Genomic DNA, 19,076 nt, shown 5'->3' with positions numbered 1-19,076 from the left:
TTGGATTACAATCCCTTTATTGTAATCACTGTGAGCCATGACACCCAGGTATTTTTTTTTTTTTACCAGTTTTAACATGCATTCATTTATGTCTGTTTGTATATGTATGTTTCCATGCAATTTTAGATTAGATTCCAACATTTATTTTACAAGTCTTTCCTTTCCTTTGAGCCCTGAAGCTATTATTGCCTTAGTTCACGTCTCACTGCTTCTCACCTGTGAGATTCCAATAATCTCCCAGCATCCTCCATTCCTTCCTCTATTCTCTCTCATCCATCATGTACCCTCCCGGCAGAGATATCTTTCCAGACTATAAACCCCTGTTTAGCTTCCAGCTTTAAGGCTTTCAAGTAATCTTCTATTGCTAAAAGATAAAGCCTAAACTGATTTTGGATTTTGCCCTTGTATTCCTGTCTCTGACCCTGCGTCTTTCTCACTTGTAATCTGCACTCCAATTGCTGGCAGCTGTCTTGCTGCACTTTGACTGGGCTTATGCATTCACTTTTCCTGCCTAGAGTGCCTTCTTGCCTTTGTGCCTCCGAAAAATTCCTTCTGCTCTGTCAAGAGTTTGCACAAATGCTGTCTCTTTCTGGGAGGATTTCTCTTCTTTGCTCCTATAATTCCTTTCTTAAAATATTAATTTTTAAGTTCAGGGATGCATGTGGAGATTTGTTATGTAGGTAAAGTAGTGTCATGGGGGTTGATGTAGAGATTATTTTGTCATCCATTAGTTATTTGTCCTGATCCTTTCCCTCCTGCCACGCTCCACCCTCCAGTAGGCCCCAGCCTGTGCTGTTCGTCTCTCTGTGTCCATGTGTTCTCATCATTTAGCTCCCACTTATAAGTGAGAACATGTGGTATGTGGTTTTCTGTTTCTGCATTCGTTTGCTAAGGATAGTGGCCTCCAGCTCCATCCATGTCCCTGCAAAGGGCGTGAGCTTGTTCTTTTTTATGCTCCCATCGTTTCTTTTCTTGCCTGTTAATACAGCACGTCTTGCATAGCTGTTTTTATTCATGTAGGCATACGTTAGTAATGTATTCCAGCAGTAGAGTCCTGAGCATAAACGGTGGCTGAAACAAGTGGAGGTTATTTTTCTCATAATCAGATATGCAGATGTAGGCGGTTCATAGCTAGGAAATGCACTCCCCAATGTCAGCAGGAGCACAGGGGCTTTCTATATCACTCCGCCATCCATGGCCTCTGGCTTGTCACCCCCTTCTCACTAGATGGCTGCTGTATTATGTCTACATTCCAGACAGGAAGCAAAAAAGCTGCGTGTGTATCTGTCCCTCTTTTCATGTAATAGCAGAAGCTTTTCCAGAACACCCCTCAGCAGACTTTTGTTTATATTTCCTTGACCTGAGCTGTATTACATGGCCATTTTTAGCTAGAAGGGAGAGTAGATAAACAAGTATTTCAATCTGCAGTCTCGGTAACAGAGAAGGGCGAGGGACAGGAGAATTGGAATTATGTGTAGAGTGGATCAACCTACAGTGTCTACTACAAACAGTGTCGCTTCTGGACTGAGAACCAACTCCTAGAAGACAGGAATATTCCTTTTTTTTTTTTTTTTGAAACGGAGTTCCACTCTTGTTATCCAGGCTGGAGTGCAATGATGCAATCTCGGCTCACTGCAGCCTCTGCCTCCTGGGTTCAAGCAATTCTCCTGCCTCAGCCTCCCGAGTAGCTGGGATTACAGGCACATGCCACCATGCCCAGCTAATTTTTGTATTTTTAGTAGAGACGGGGTTTCACCATGTTGCCCAGGATGGTCTCGATCTCTTGACCCCGTGATCCACCCGCCTCGGCCTCCCATAGTGCTGGGATTATAGGCGTGAGCCACTGTGCCCCGCCAGGAATATTCCATTAATACTAATTTCTGTTCTGAATTCCTTTGTGTCTTGTATAGTATTTGGCCTTTGGTAAATATTTATTTGAAATTCATAAATATTTGTTTTGTTTTGTTTTTCAATTTTATTTCATTTTTATTTTTTTGAGACAGAGTCTTGCTCTGTCGCCCAGGCTGGAGTGGGATCTCAGCTCACCGCAACCTCTGTCTCCCAGGTTCAAGGGATTCTCCTGCCTCAGCCTCCCATGTAGCTTGGACTACAGACATGCACCACCACACCCAGCTAATTTTTGTATTTTTAGCAGAGACAAGGTTTCACCGTGTTGGCCAGGTTGGTATAAAACTCCTGACCTCGTGATCCACCCGCCTTGGCCTCCCAAAGTGTGGGATTATAGGTGTGAGCCACTGCATCCGGCTGAAATGATAAATATTTGAATGAACACCTGCCTGCAGTATACAAGCGTTGAGAAAAATATGAAGGGTTTTAATTTTTATTTTTTGGATGTAATTAGAAAAGGTTGTTTTGCATTCATAGTCTGAAGCTGTGCACAGGTATACGAACACAAGAGGCATAGATTTGTGTTATTAGGTAGGATAACGGTAGCAGTTAGAGCCTAAAGCCTCAGGTCCGTTCTCTGCTCTTCTCTGTAGGTTACTGTCTTACTGGTGGGATAAGAGGGGAGACAGGTAGGGTAACCAATAACTCTTGAGTAGCAAATGCTGGCTAGACACATGGAGGGGGAAAGAGGAGGGTCGACTCAGAGAAAGGGGAGCAATCCAGGGAACTGGGATATGCCCATAAACCATCACCCCATTAATGGTCTTTCACTGTTTGGGAGAGATTATATTCTTTCGGATGGTGAGACTGTTACTATTTTGCAAACCACTGTAAATGTATTCTTCTACGTTGTAATTCCCTTTAGCTACCCAAGCTCTTCAGTAAAATGAGCCTCACACATACAACCTTATGAGATGGTGTTGTGGAGGCCAATAAGAGTGAAGACTGGGCTTTCCCAGGTCTCCCTCCTGGAGGCCAGTGTGGCAGAAGCAACTCTGCATGGACACAGATCAGTGTGAACTTGCCGGGGCTGGCTGAGCTGTGAAGATGGGATATGATGGAATTGTCCATAGCAGCACTGACAGAAGCAGGAGGGCCCGCCTGCCAGGAGAGCGACTCAGGATGAGACTCAGGACTCGTAGCAAACCCTGTCATCTCCAGATATGTTGGAGAAAGGAGTCTCTGGAATGGAGAGGAGGGATGGAGAGAGGGTTGCCAGGATTCAGTGTTGCATCTTATGAATTGTGACTTTCAGCAAGTTACTGTCCTTTCTGAACCTTACAGGACCTACACCACAGGGCTATTGTGAGAAGTAGAGGAGAAAATGCATAGAACGCACTTAGAACATAGTTAATGTTCTACAGCTATTACCACTGTCTCGGAAACCTTAAGTTCTACTTCGTTTTTTTTCTTTTCTTTTTATTATACTTTAAGTTCTGGGGTACACGTGCAGAACGTGCAGGTTTGTTACATAGATACACATGGGCCATGGTGGTTTGCTGCATCCATCCCTGCTGTCATCTACATTAGGTATTTCTCCTAATGCTATTCCTCCCCTAGCCCCCCACCCCCCGACAGGCCCCGGTGTGTGATGTTCCCCTCCCTGTGTCCATGTGTTCTCACTGTTCATTTCCCACTTATGAGTCAGAACGTGCAGTGTTCAGTTTTCTGTTCTTGTGTTAGTTTGTTGAGAATGATGGTTTCCAGCTTTATCCATGTCCCTGCAAAGGACATGAACTCATCCTTTTTATGGCCGCATAGAATTCCATGGTATATATGTGCCACATTTTCTTTATCCAGTATATCACTGATGGGCATTTGGGTGGTTCCAAGTCTTTGCTATTGTACACAGTGCCACAGTAAACATACATGTACATGTGTCTTTATTTTTATTTTTTTGAGACAGAGTCTCACTCTGTCACCAGGCGCTAGGCTGGAGTGCAGTGGCGCAATCTCAGCTCACTGCAACCTCTGCCTCCCGGGTTCAAGAAATTCTCCTGCCTCAGCCTTCTGAGTAGCTGGGATTACAGGCGCACGCCACCACGCCCAGCTAATTTTTGTATTTTTAGTAGAGACGGGGTTTCACCATGTTGGCCAGGATGGTCTCAATCTCTTGACCTTGTGATCCTCCTACCTCGGCCTCCCAAAGTGCTGGGATTACAGGCTTGAGACACCATGCCCGGCCCCATGTGTCTTTATACTAGAATGATTTATAATCCTTTGGGTGTATACCCAGTAATGGGATTGTTCCTTCATTATAAACAAGGGGAAGCTGAGCCAAAAGGTTGTAAAGATTGTTCCAAAGTACAGTGCTATGTTGCCATGGTGCTCTAGGCATAGTTCCATGTCAGCATTTATCATATTGCTCAAAAATGGCTTTTGTACCAGTTTCTACCGCTGGGCTGGTATTTGGAGGGCAAGGGCTGCCTAAGCTGGCTGACACAGGGTACATGCCACAGCAGGCAGTATTGCTCAACTAATGTTCGTGGAGCTGAAGTGTCACAGAGCCAACCTCTCCACACTCTTACTCCGCACGCACTACCTCCCTTACCAGTGTGACCTCTCCCCAACCTCTAACCTCTCCTCTGGCCATTTGGAGTGTCCTGGAAAACCTTGAGCAGGCGTTTTCATTCAACAAGGACTTCAAGGGAAAACCACCCTTTCCCTTCCTGTCTGTTCTTGAGTAAGGCAGAAACCCTCCGTTCACAACAGGAAGCCAAGAGCTTTGGGCCATCAGAAGACATTTCCTTCACAGCACAAAACGTCTGAGTAATAATTTCAAGCCGGGCTTCACCCATTTCCTGTGAAACGAGGCAAATTTGCCTATCCTTGTCCTGCAGAGCGCTGGCTTGCAGGCCTGCCGTGGTGCAAAGCCTTCTACCCTGGGAAGATGGGCCTTTCACATCCTAGATGCAGCATCCTGTGTAGCAGACACGCTTGGGGTGGCTTCTCAACATTTATACAGAACACAGTCACTGTGGCTAGTTTGTACTCTGTTCTGTGTATATTTCGTAGGCAGCTTTGAGAGTACAAAACTCCTGAGTAAAGAAAGCCACAGCTCTCTTAGAAAGTCAAGAGCCAATTTGGTAACCAGGAATTAACAGTTTAAGGCCATGAAAAGTCTGTGGGGCTGATTCTCACTAGCTCCTTTGTAACGGATTTTGTCTGTACAGAAAAACAACCATAAAATTGTTCTTCCTGACCATATGGTCCATTCCACTGTCTTGAGACAAGGCTTAGAGTACCTGGGACAGATGACATTATACACGCTAAGATTCTTAAAATCATCTAGTGCTTCTTAGTGACCACATTCAGTCTTTTAACATTACGCCTAGAGAAGGTAAGGGAAACTCTTACTCAACTGCCCCCATTTTACAAAAGGGAACACTGAGGCCTCAAAAGGCAAATGGCTTATGATGAAAAGCTACAGAGCAGGAGTGTCAGAGCCAGTTTAGAATTCAGGTTCCTTCATTTTTAGGGACATTGCCCTCCCTCTTCCAAAGACGAACATTTTGAATTCCTTTCTTAGTGTTGTCTTAGAAGCTTCTTATACAGGTAGCAGAGTTCCCTGTATTTCCACAAGAAAAAGCTGGCAGGAACCCCAGGTTTTAGGGAGAATTTAGACCAAACTTTTTCTTTTTCTTTTAAAAATTTATTTATTATACTTTAAGTTCTGGGGTACATGTGCAGAACGTGCATGTTTGTTACGTAGGTATACGCGTGCCATTTGCTGCACCCATCACCACATCATCTACATTAGATTTTTCTCCTAATGCTATCCCTCCCCAATGCCCCCCCAACCTCTGCTATCCCTCCCCTTGCCCCCCACCCCCTGACAATCCCCAGTGTGTGTTCCCCTCCACGTGTCCATGTGATCTCGTTGTTCAACAGCCACTTACGAGTGAGAACATGCGGCGTTTGGTTTTCTGTTGTTTTATCAATTTGCTGAGAATGATGGTTTCCATCTTCATCCATATCCTAAAGAAAATGTGGCACATATACACCATGGAATACTATGCAGCCATAAAAAAGACCAACCTTTTTCTTCCCACATCATGTTAGGCAGGAGGGGAAGGAACAGGCTTATTTTGAGCAGCCCCAGGCAAAGATATTCAATCATATGAAGTAGAAAGAGTTAATGAGGGAGGCAGGGATCAGCCGGCTTACCATCATGTGGAAGCCGAGCCTGTCAGCAGCAGTCAAAGCAAAGCATGCCTGCAGTTTCTACAGCAGTGGTCACACCCCATCCATGGGGGCTGAGCTGGCGAGACCATGCAGATGTGTCAAGCACACATTTATCTGCGGTAAAACTGGCACTGGAATCATTCAGTGTAGACAACAAGGGTGCAGAAGCTGTAAAAATCAATTGGCTGGGTGTGGTGGTTCACACTTGTAATCCCAGCATTTTGGGAGGCTGAGGCAGTAAGATCACCTGACGTCGGGAGTTCAAGACCAGCATGGCCAACATGGTGAAACTCCATCTCTACTAAAAATACAAAGGTAGTCAGGCGTGATGGCGGGTGCCTGTGATTGCAGCTACTCGGGAGGCTGAGGTGGGAGAATCGCCTGAACCCAGGAGGCTGAGCTTGCAGTGAGCCAGGATCATGCCATTGTACTCCAGCCTGGATGACAAAGGAGACTGCGTCTCAAAAAAAAAAAAAAAGAAAGAAATCAATTGACTTAAAGAGTCACTAAAAGCCAAGACTAAGAGTGGTAAGTAAGTTCTCTAAAGCAAGAAGGGGAGGTCCCAGATCGTGTGGGACAGGGAGAGCATAGGACACACAGGTAACCACGTGGACTAGACCAGAATTGTTCCTCTGGCCACACTGGTTACAGAGCCTTGCCAGTGCCTTAGGAAGGAGGAACGTGTAGATGCTTGACTCTAAGGTTGTATTCAGTTGGTGTGAAAGTAATTGCAGTTTTTGCCATTACATATATTTTCCAGTTGTCAATTCAGGGCGTTGGCCTCACCATTTTCTTTTTTCTTTTCTTTTCTTTGTTTGAGGAATGGGGGAGATGGGGTCTCTCTATGTTACCCAGGCTAGAGTTCAGTGGCTCTTCAGGGGCAATCATAGGGCACCACAGCCTCAAACTGTTGGGCTCAAGCAATCTTCCTGCCTCAGCCTCCCTAGTAGCTGGGACTACAGGTACGCCGCTACACCTGGCTAACTTTTTATTTTTTGTGTGTAGAGATGGAGTCTGTCTATATTGCCCAGACTGGTCTTGAACTCCTGGGCTCAAGCACTCCTCCTGTCCCAAGGTGCTGGGATTGTAAGTGTGAACAATCACGATTGGCCTCCGCATATTTTTATAGACAAATGCTTTATCAAGCAGAGTCCTGAACAAATGGCACAGACAAATTTGGATAATTTGAGGAGGATTTAATAAAGGGAGAAATTGCAAAGGTGTGGAGATTAGGGAAGTAGTGCTGTCAGTGGGACTCATATGGCTCAAAGGGACAGGAAGAGAGAGCAGCAGGGGAACCTGAAAGGAGACGGTCTTGTAAAGGAGATGCTTTGAAGACAGCAATGACTTTTGGTCAAAGGACATAGTTACTTGCAGGGAAACTCACAGGGAGAAACCCAGAGAACAAATGCCCTGACCTCACTTTCCTCTCTTCCTCTTACTGGGCCTTCCCATTGGCCAAGCCCAACAGGAAGCCAGAGAAGCAGAGAGCTGATTGATGCAATGCACACACACCAGCCTCCTGGGCACAGCATCAGGGGTAGAAATGGGGTGAGAGTGGGGGAAAGGTGATGTCTGGAAGGGTCAATGGGAGTCTGCTGGCATGGTTACTTGGACTGGACAGTCCCTAGCTGACACTGCTGTTAGCTATGCCATCCAGTGTGTCTACAAGTCTTATAGGGAGATTTGTGCAAACAGAACAGGGCCAGGCATGTTTTATTTATTTTCAATGAGGACTTTGGAGTCAAGTCTCTCTGCGGACCTTCTGGCCCTGGTGAGCTGCCCAGGAGCCCACTTGAGCTACAGAACTTTCCCAGCACCTCTGGCCTAAGCCAAAACTAAATAAAGGCTGAATGATCTCCTCAGCCCATTGCCCTAAGGCCCACGCCCTAACCTTGGTCCTTGCCAACCCATGAAGAGAGGAGGCAAGGAGGACAGTCTCATTAAGATGAAGAGAGCGTCTCATTTCTCTCTAAAGTTCAGAGCAGCTAAGCCACCCATTACCATGCTTTTTCTGGGGCGGGGCCCCTCCCAGGTGGAAGGCATTCCCAGTCCTATCATATTCTACATGTAGAGGAGTGAGGTTTGTTCATGTGAGAAGCCCAAGAGAAAGGCCATGTTGTTACAGAGAGTTAAAAAAAAAAGATTGAACTACTTTTATAAACTACAAAAGTAATATGTGCTCATGGGAAAAATCTCAAAATTAAAAACACAGAATGGTGTAAAACAAACAATAAAAAGACCACTCTCATTTCCTGGGTTAAAAAACTGCCCTGGGTTCTTGTATTTCCGTCTATAATTTTATATACAGTTAAACACATTTTTAAACATAGATGGGGTCATATTCTACATAGTATTCTGCATCTCATTTTGTTTTAGGTACCTGACCAGTATGCAAGCTGACTCCTAACATAGGCGCCTTCCAGAGATGATCCAGCCTTGATGTGGTCCAACCTGGTCAGGGTTACAAAAGAAGTCCAACCAGCACATGTTTCTGTGAATCTGCCATCATCAGGTACTGTCCATTTGCTTAACTGCTCTGCCTACTGGCATTTATTGAATGTTTGCTGTGGTTCACTGTGCTAGGCAAGGGTGCTAAAGAGTTGATTAACATGGAGTTCCTACTCTGGACTTTATCTGAGGAGGGAAACAGATGTATGCAGGTGTCCCCACCCAAATCTCATATTGAAGTGTAATCCCCATGTGTGGAGGGAGGGACCTGGTATGAGGTGATTGGCTCATGGGGGCTGGTTCCCCCATGCTGTTCTCGTGATAGTGAGTGAGTTCTCACAAGATCTGATGGTTTCAAAAGAGGCACTTCCTCCCTCACTCTCTCCGTCCTTCCGCGTTGTGAAGAAGGTGCCTTCTTCCCCTTCACCTCCCACCATGGTTGTAAGTTTCCTGAGGCCTCTGCAGCCAGGCAGAACTGTGAGTCAATCAAACCTCTTTTGTTTATAAATTACCCAGTCTCAGGGAGTTCTTTATAGCAGTGTGAGAATGGACTAATAGAGCAGATGACTGTAGCTCAGCATGGCAAGCACATTGATGGATGTGTGAAGAGGCTCATATGGAAATCCCAATGTTAGGCACCTTAGCACCTTACCCAGTATGCGTTGGGGAGGATATCAAGGAAGACTTGCTTGTGGAGGTGATTCTCTAAATTTAATCTTTAAAAAGTAAATAAGAATTGGCTGCAAGAGGGAGGCAGTGGAAGGGGAAGCCCCGGTGAAGGGGACAGCAGGAGCACAAGCCTGGAAGCATGATACAAACGTATTCTATTGGAACAGAATGCATGAGACAGAAAATCGCAAAGAGGAGTTAAAGAGGTAGGCACAGGCCAGACAACAGCAGATGTTGTAGGCCATGGTAAAGCGTTTGTGCCCTATCTAGTATGCAGTGGGAGTGCTACTTAAGGGCTTTCTACAAGAAGTGTCGTAATTATATTAGTCAGATTAGGCTAGGGTCTGCTACAGTCACAAACTAACCTTGACTTAAGTCCCAGTGACTACCACAACAAAAGTTTACTTTTTGCTCACACTTCTTGCACAAAATAGAATGATTGAGGGCCTTTTTCCATGTAGTCACTCAGGGATCCAGGCAAAAAAGGCTCTGAATCTGGTAGCAGCACCATCTGAAACATGGTGATCACATTAATAGGGAAGAATAACTGCCTTTCAGTGCCTGTAGCTGAAGATGACTCACATTCCTTCGACTCACATTTTTATACCATAGCCCCTTCCCTCCCAACTACAAGAAGGCAAAGAAAGCATGGAAGAGGCTGGGCGTGATGGCTCACACCTGTAATCCCAGCACTTTGGAAGGCTGAAGCGGGTGGATCCGTTCAGGTCAGGAGTTTGAGACAGCCTGGCTAACATGGTGAAAACCTGGCTCTACTAAAAATAAAAAAATTAGCCATGTGTGGTGAGAAACGCCTGTAATCCCAGCTACTTGGGAGGCTGAGACAGGAGAGTTGCTCGAACCCAGGAGTCATAGGTTGCAGTGAGCTGAGATCCTGCCACTGCACTCCAACCTGGGTGACCAAAAAAACCAAAAAACAAAAAAACATGAAAGAACAAAGAGGACAAGGAGGAAAGACACTATCTTCACTACAAACAGCATATGGAATTCCAAACACATGGTGGTCAGGGCACAGGTGATGGATGTCCATGGTTTAAATCCAGTGGGACAGTAATTTGTGGCAGTAACTTAGGAAAATGATAACAAAGTCCTAAATAGGAGCCATGGTGGGGAGGATGAGGTCAGTTTTGTGGGGAGGATGAGGTCAGTTTTGGACATGTGGAGTTTGGCATATTAGTGGGATGTCTGGAAAGGGGATTTCTAGCAGACTTGGATATGTGGTCCCAGAGCTCAGAAGAAAGATCTAAGGGGGAGATTGCTAGATGTTGAAATCACGAGTGAAATAACTGGTAAACATGACAGCAGGTGATAAGTACACAGTGGAAATATGTACGCACTGAGGATTTATTATGTTCTGTGGCTGATCTGTGTGCCTTATCTATATTATTTAAACTTAAGCAATCCTAAAAAGGTATGCATTTTTATTATCCTCATTTCAGAGGTGAGGAAGCTGAGACAGAGAGGGTATTTTCCCTCTCTATATTTTCACACAGCATGGATTCACAGAGCTAGGAGTCACACCCTGACGTGTCAAACCCCAAAACATAGAGCCTGGGCCTCCTGAAGGGAGTGAGATTGATCTTAATCCTAGTCAGCAAATCAAATAAAGGACAAAGAAGCATTTTCCAGGTTGGGGCAAGTGCTTCGACAAATTCTAGGAGCTAGGAATGAACATTTCAGTGTTGGTGAGCAGGGAGGATCTGATCTGGGCTGGAGTAGAAGTGTCATCTTGATGTCGGGCACGTAAGCATGGCCTGGCCCCTGAGACCATGAGCAGGGGTTTCCTTTTCTCCAGCCACAAGCTGCTGTCATCATATCTGTAAGCCACAGTCCAGCACCTATATCTTGAGTGTACATGCAGTGTATTAAGTGCTAGAAACGCACAGAATTGAATTAAATGCCTGGTCAGGTCTCCTGCTTTTATTTCACTCTAAATACAGTTGTTCGTATTTCCTGCCTCTCACCAAATTGGTCTGGAGCTGTATCCCAGCATGCCATGCTCATTCGGACACTATCATTTCTTGGGTCAAATAGTTTCAATGAGTGAGCCTGCTCAGTGCCTGGCAGTGGGCCTCCTATGTGGGATATATCAGAGGCAGGGTTGGGCTTGGAATCAGGAAATGTGGCTTCCTGCTAAACTGTGCTCCTCGCTAATCATTTCACCTCGAGCAAGTGAGGTAAGTTCTCTGCCTACTTGTCTTTTAATTGAGCATAGGAGCACTTATCTGAAGGTAACATTGTGAGTTTTAGGTAAGATGATGTGGGCTGGGCGTGGTGGCTCACACCTGTAATCCAAGCCCTTTGGAGGCCAAGGCGGGTGGATCACCTGAGGTTGGGAGTTCAAGACCAGCCTGACCAACATGGTGAAACCCCATCTTAATTAAAAGATTAAAAAAAAAAAAAAAAAAAAAAAAAAGATGATGTGACGACCGAAGCAGGATGGAAAGGCAGCAGTGTAATTGATTCGAGTCACTGCTGTGTTCTTGTTAATTCCACAGGCAGGCCTCACAATGATTCCTTCCATCCTTCTCTTTCTACCTTAGATTCTCAAATGGACACTGTCCACCCAACACATGGCTGTACCTTCTATTTTATGTGCAGTAGTGAATTATAGTTTATATACCTACTATAGCACCATAGAATATGATAACTGAAGATGATGCTTACCTCCTGCCATGATTTATCCAGAATCGTATGTTCAGGAAGTAAACAAGTCATGGCTCAAGCCTACTCCTGTTTGACTTCCAGCCAACCTCTCTAAGCTTCATCTTCCTCATCTTCCAAGTTCTCAATTTCTTCTTCCTTTTCAGAGGAAAATGTATTCTTTCAGCTGTGAAGTTTCCCCCCCTCCTCTGACTCAGAGCTCTTATTAATCAGTCCCCATAGCCATCTCCCCTCTCTCTTTTCCCTCTTTCTCCCTCTTTTCCTTATGGTTTTGTTACTGAACAAGCACCACCTTACACTTAGAAGCCAGTACTATGGCACTGGCTTTTGAGAGACGAAAGGCTTTATTGCAAGTTGACTGACGGAGTTAGGCAGTGCTCAAATTTGTCTCCTTGAGATGGGGACTAGGTCAGGTGTCATAGGCAGAGGAATGAGATATGATCTAATTGGATCTTGCAATAAGGTGATGCCAGAAGGTGTGATCTGACTGAGTCAGGCCTTGGGAATAATACCAGAGCTTAACCTGATGGGAACAGTGTCTCATTCTGTCGCCAGGTGCCAGGCTGGAGTGCGGTGGCGCGATCTCTGCTCACTGCAACCTCCGCCTCCCGGGTTCAAGCAATTCTGCCTCAGCCTCCCGAGTGGCTGGGACTACAGATGCACGCCACCGCGCCCAGCTAATTTTTTATATTTTAGTAGAGACGGGGCTTCACTGTGTTGGCCAGGATGGTCTTGATCTCTTGACCTTGTGATCCGCCCGCCTTGGCCTCCCAAAGTGCTGGGATTACAGGCGTGAGCCACCACGCCTGGCATGTCTGCTTCTTAATTCGGTTCCTATTCCTTGGTCTGAGCACTTAGGCTCCAACTGTGTTGCACACTTAGTTCATCTGGGGATGCTCAGGTAACATAACTTGCAACCTCGGCTCCATAGCAACTGATAAACAACTCGAAATTTTGTTATACAAAGTTAACTAGATTGGGCTGGTACTGCAGTTATACTTTCAGAGGTACACAGGCCCAACCTCTCCTGGGAAACCATATGTGATGTGGTTAGGCTTCGTGTCCCCACCCAAATCTCATCTTGGATTATAATCCCTATAAGCTCTCTGGTGTCAACAGAGAAACCAGGTGGAGGTAATTGAATCATGGGGGCAGTTTCCCCCATGCTGTTCTCGTGATTGTGCTTGAGTTTTCATGAGATCCGATGGTTTTTTAGGGGGCTCTCCCTGCTCCACTCGGCACTTCTTTCTGCCGTCTAGTGAAGAAGGTGCCTTGCTTCCCCTTCGCCTTCTTCTGCCATGATTGTAAGTCTCCTGAGGTCTCCCAAGCTGTGCCGAACTATGAGTCAATTAAACCCCTTTCCTTTACAAGTTACCCAGTCTCAGGCAGTTCTTTACAGCAGTGTGAAAATGGACTACAATATGTCATGCCATCGTGCTTCTTTATGGCTAAATCCACAGTTCTCCTCTTTACCAGGTTTCTGGGCAGCAGGGTTGGCTTCCTCACTCTTCCTTGCTCGTTGCTTATTTTCTCCTCCTCTCCTGCAGTCTGGCTTTTCTGAACAAGGACCCTTTGGCAGTTCATGGGCTGTCCATATAGGCAGTCCCTTTAGCTCACTGGGGACTGCTGATCATCCTAGCTTTTGCAAAACTTTCTCCTCATACAGCTTCCATGACACCTTTTCAATTGGGGTATGTTAAACAGGTTCACTGCACTGGTTACCAACTCGTCTGAATCCGATCAGACAGAACATACTCGTATGCAACAAGTTATGTGAAGTGGGTTTATTCCTTAGAGGTAGGCAGAAGGGACAACAGAACCCTGGGATTCATTACGGCCCGGTCCCTCAAGGTTCAGGAGAGCTGCACAGGGTAGATGCAGTCTCCTCTGCATGTGCCTCATTTGCACTGTAGTTGAGGAACCCCAGAAAAGAGACCATCCTGGGTTTTACACTCTGGGGACATGTGAATCACTGGGCCTAAACACTGAAAGGCATCTTGTTTCTAAGGGTAATGGGAACAGAGAACCTGGGTTTTTCTGGCCAGTTCCCTCTTACCTCAAGATATTATGGCCAGGTGCAGTGGCTCACAACTGTAATACCAGCATGAGGTGGGAGGATCACTTAAGGCCAGGAGTTCAAGATCAACCTGGGCAGCATAGCCAGACTCTGTCTCTACCAAAAAAATTAACAAATTAGGCAGGCATGGTGGTGTACCCCTGTAGCCTGAGATACTCGGGTGGTTGAGGCAGGAGGATTGGTTGAGCCTAGGAATTGAAGGTTACAATGAGCTGTGATTGCACCACTGCACTCCAGCCTGCTGGGTGACAGAGTGAGACCCCTGTCTCAGGAAAGAAAATAAAAAAGAGAAGAAAGAGGGGAGGAGAGGGGAGGGAAAAGGAGGGGAGGGGAGGGGAAGGGAGATGTTACATTCCCAGCACATTCTAAAGTTGTTTTTCAGAACTACAACTGAGAAAAGAGGGGGACAACTGGTTTGGTGTTTTGTTCAAGGCTACCTAGAAGACTGTCCTGCAAGGTGTCTGCTTTTTTTTTTTTTTTTTAAGCCAAGTATAAGCCACAAAATAGTCCCCAGAGTGTATCACTGAAGCTACCACTTGCCAGACACCTAGATGTCCGGCCTTCTCTAAGTTTCCGATGACATTCTTGTTATGGGTCTAGGGTCCAACACAGTCTGTGAGTGTCGTCAAAGGAAGGGGATATTGTCTGGCTCACTCAAGTCTCAATTATCTGATGGCTGTGGAGGATACCAGTCATGGAGTGGTCATTGACCTTAGCCCTCAAAAGACCACCACATGTAGAAGACCTAGCCCTCCATCTGTGGTGAGTATACCTTATTTAGAAATAAGGTATACTACTCATAGGCGGGTGTTGAACAATGAGAACACATGGACTCAGGGAGAGGAGCATCACACACTGGGGGCAGTTGGGGGGGTAGGGGAGAGACAGTGGGGGGGTGGGGAGGGTGGGGAGGGATAACATGAGGAGAAATCCCAGATACAGTATGCACCTAAAGTTAAATAAATTAATTAAAAAAAAAAAAAAGAAATAAGGTATACTACATTCAGGCAAGGACATCCCAGCTGAACCAGCCAGGATCCACTGGGTTAAATTACTCTCACTCTGGGGCAGCGTCACCAGGTAACAAGTTTTTTTGGTGGCTCAGGGATGAGGTGGTGGTGGAGTGTTTCCTGGGGACATAAGGACAAAGACCTTCAGGAAAGTGACTGGGCATGATGCTCTCAGGGTCAGACATGGGACTCGGTGGAGGACAGCGGGTTCTGTGTTTTTGTGTTCAGGCTACCACAAAAGATTCTGAAGCTCTTGAAACCCTTTTTGATTCCTCTCCCTTCCACGATTCCCAAAGCCAATGGATGCCAAATTTTACAATGAACTTCCTCCCAGGAGTCTCGTGTGTCTCTCACTTCCTGTTCCCACTCTCTGGTTCACTACCTCTTTTACGGCCTTTTCCAACAAAAGAGGCTTTTTCTCATAACATCTTGAGCTCTTATTTCTCCCCAGTCTAATGCACCTGCACTTCCACAGCCAGATGAATCTTTGTGAAGAAGCTACAAGTATTGATTGACTTACGACCTATGCAACTTACGACCATTCAACTTTACGACCACAATCGCTAGCCATGACTGCTCCGCGTCTGGCAGCGCAAACGTTGCCCAGCTGGGCGTATGACAGTACGGACCAGCTTCCGGCAGCACTACCTTCTCTGCATGCATATAGCCTACTCAACTTACAACCAAATCGTGTTACGACCGGTCTGTCGGAACCAATCGTGGTCGTAAGCCGAGCACTAGCTGTACCTGTTTAAAAACCCTGGCTCTCGAAGCCTACTGAATAAATCTCTAAACTCCTTAGTCAGACTCTTGAAAAATCTACCCTGGGCTGCCCTTTCTGCTAGCATCTTCTTTATTTCCAGTTACATGCCTTCTTATTTGTTCAGACTCGGAATATATTTGTCTATTTGGGGATAGTGGCCAAAGCCTGGCTTCCAGTGTGGCTCCAGTAGCTGGGATGGCATCTTCCCCAGAAGTACCCTTCAGAGGAAAGCTATGCAGAGGGGCTGCCTGTGTGCAGTGCCCACAACGTACAACAATGACCATTTCTCAGTATAGAGAGGCACAGACATCAGGCCTTGAAGAGCATGAAAACCACCCATGGACATATGGGCCGGACTCTGAGGACTCCCTGGCCACAGCCGGGGAATAGGGTTGGGGCAAACTCTGGACTGAGACTCAGGAGAGTCCCTAGATTTGGTAATAGAACAGCAGAATAACAGATCTGGCAAGCCTCTTAGAGTCTCTGCTTCACCCCTATTCTACAGTTGGGCTAAAGAAAACCCGGCGAAGTGAGAGTCTGTTTTATTATTTTTTGAAGGTGTGTTTATGTTTGCATTTATGAAATTGCGTCTGTTTGGGAATGACCTCCTGCCTCTTATCTTGGTGTTTTGTGTCAGTTAATTCTGTGGGACACTAGGGCCGTTTTGCTGAGCTCAGACAGCTGCCTTGTCTGCAGGAAGCTGAAATCAGCTCTCTTCCACCATGAGGCTTAATGTCTGTCTGAAGTCGGCAGCTACTGCTGTCGCCAGGTTCCTCGGCTGGTAATATACAAGCACCTCACATACAAGCACCTCCTAATGAGCCATCCAGTGAAAATCGTTCACTGGGAATAAGCTGTTCAAATGAGTCTCTTCGCTAATAGCCCGGTGTCTATTTTCCTGGGCATTTCTCCATAAAGAATTTGTGAAAGACACCAACCCCCAAAACACCCCTACAGCTCCACTTCTGCAGGACCCACATCTCTACTCTGAGATGAAGGGGTCACTGTTTCAGGCTGTGGGCAGGTGACGGGGTAGCCTATCCACATTGCTCTTTCCTGAGGGGTACTATCAAGGAATATGCCAGCACACTCAGTGGAGAACAAGAGAAACCTTTTAGGAACAAATAGTTTACTTAAAGCTTGGCTTTGCTGTGGTCTAAATGCTTATGTCCCCTGCTCCTCCCACCCTCCCCTACTTATATATTGAAAACTGAACCCCTAAGATGATAGTATTAGGAGGTGGGGACTCTGGGGGTGATTAGGTCATGGGAATAGAGCCTTTAAGAATAAGATGAGGGCCGGGCGCGGTGGCTCACGTCTATAATCCCAGCACTTTGGGAGGCCGAGGCGGGTGGATCACGAGGTCAAGATATCGAGACCATCCTGGTCAACATGGTGAAACCCCGTCTCTACAAAAAAATACAAAACATTAGCTGGGCATGGTGGCACGTGCCTGTAGTCCCAGCTACTCGGGAGGTTGAGGCAGGAGAATTGCCTGAACCCAGGAGGCAGAGGTTGCGGTGAGCCGAGATTGCGCCATTGCACTCCAGGCTGGGTAACAACAGCGAAACTCCATCTCAAAAAAAAAAAAAAAAAAAAAAAAAAAAAAAAAAAAAAAAAGAATAAGATGGGTGCCCTTATGAAAGAAGCCCAAGGAAGCTTGTGTGTCTCTTCTGCCTCTTCCACCATGTGAAGAAACAGCAAGAAGGCACAGTCTATGAGGAACACCCTCGAACCAGACACGGAATCTGTCAGTACCTTGACCTTGGACTTCCCAGCCCCCAGATCTGTGAGAAATAAATTTTTGTTGTTTTATATGCTACTCAGTTTATGATATTTTGTTATACAGTCTAAAAAAGCTAAGACAGCTTTAAAGTCAAATTATTGGCTTTGAGCAGAGAAGAGTTTAATGTAATGCTTAAAGCACCAAGAAACCCATCTCACAGAGTTTCCCTACGAATCCTGTCCCTAGAGAATGGCATTCCAGATACACTATTTCCCATTTCAGCATGGCACTCAAATTTGGTGACTGGTTACAATTTTTCTTTAAATATATCATCTTTAAACTGCTGTGCAAACTATTCAACAGGATTTTTATTACATCTTGTACCCACTTCAATCTCTCTTTTTTTTTTTTTGGTAGTTCTTCTTGTAGAGCTCTTTCTCCTCCTAGATTAAATATATTCATAGATATTTTATGTGTTTTTAAATAGCTATTGCAAGTGGGATTGCCTCTTTGATTTGATCCTCAGCTAGATCATCAAAAAGAAAGCATAATACAACTTACAAACATTTGCTTTTTAGATAAAGTAGCTGATAGGATGTATATTTGGGAGTTTGGTTGGAGATTCTCCTGACAGGCAGTCAGAGGAACTGTGATTACAAGGCAGGGTTTGTCTCTGACACCCCAGCTCCTAACATATGTGGGGTTGGCCAGAAGGCCTGCAAGGGAGGCATCTGCCAGCTGGGTTTCTTTTCTGTGGAAATAAAAAGAGAAAGGAGTGCCCTTGTTAGGCAGACACCCTCCTTATTGATGGTCAGTAAATAAGGACAGGAGGAGGGTTAGCTGTCTGTACAATAAGCAATTCAAGATCATGTCAGAATGCGATTGCCCTGGGGAAAGGCCAGGCCAACAGTAGGAATAATGGAATTATTGTTTAAGGTTGCTTATAGCATCTCTTAGCTGTTGTTTAATTATAGGAAAGTTTAAAGTAGAAAATATGACTCTGGATATACTCACACACACATATACATAAATGAACACACAGAAGAATAAATAAGAACCTCTAAGCAGATGGACTAGCATGTGCAAAGGTCCTGGAGTGGAGGTAGCACTGTGAGTGAGAGGGAGTGAAATGAAGGGTGGAGTGTAGCCCAAGATAAGACAGGAGAGGCAGGTAGACCAGACATGGAAGTACCTTGTAGGTCATGGTAAGGAGTTGGGGTGGGTGTTATCTTGGGGCAGTAGAAAGACTCTGAAAGTGTGTTAAGCTCTCTCTCTCTCTCTCTCTTTCTCTGCGTGTGTGTGTGTGTGTGTGTGTGTGTGTGTGTGTAAAATGATTAGATTTTCATTTTGAAAATGAAGAATGGACTTGGACAAGGTGGGGAGAACAAGAGAGGACGTATGAGGAGCCTTTTACAGGCTGCTGAAAAATTCCAGCCAGAGGTGGTGCTGGAGGCCTCCATATCAGGGTGGCGGGGAGGTAGTGAGTTATTTAATCTGTCCCTTGCTGCTGGCTTGTTTGGCTGTTTTAATTTATTTTGTCTGGCTTTTATACTAAGCAGCAGTTGGAGTTGGCCAAGAGCATTCTTGCAGACATGGTATCTTGGT

This window comes from Sapajus apella, unplaced genomic scaffold (genome assembly GCF_009761245.1).
Source record: "Sapajus apella isolate SASKATOON/1434 unplaced genomic scaffold, GSC_monkey_1.0 scaffold139, whole genome shotgun sequence".
NCBI classification, from domain to species: Eukaryota; Metazoa; Chordata; class Mammalia; order Primates; family Cebidae; genus Sapajus; species Sapajus apella.
The sequence above is the reverse complement of the archived record's forward strand: the minus strand, read 5'-3'. Positions refer to the sequence as shown.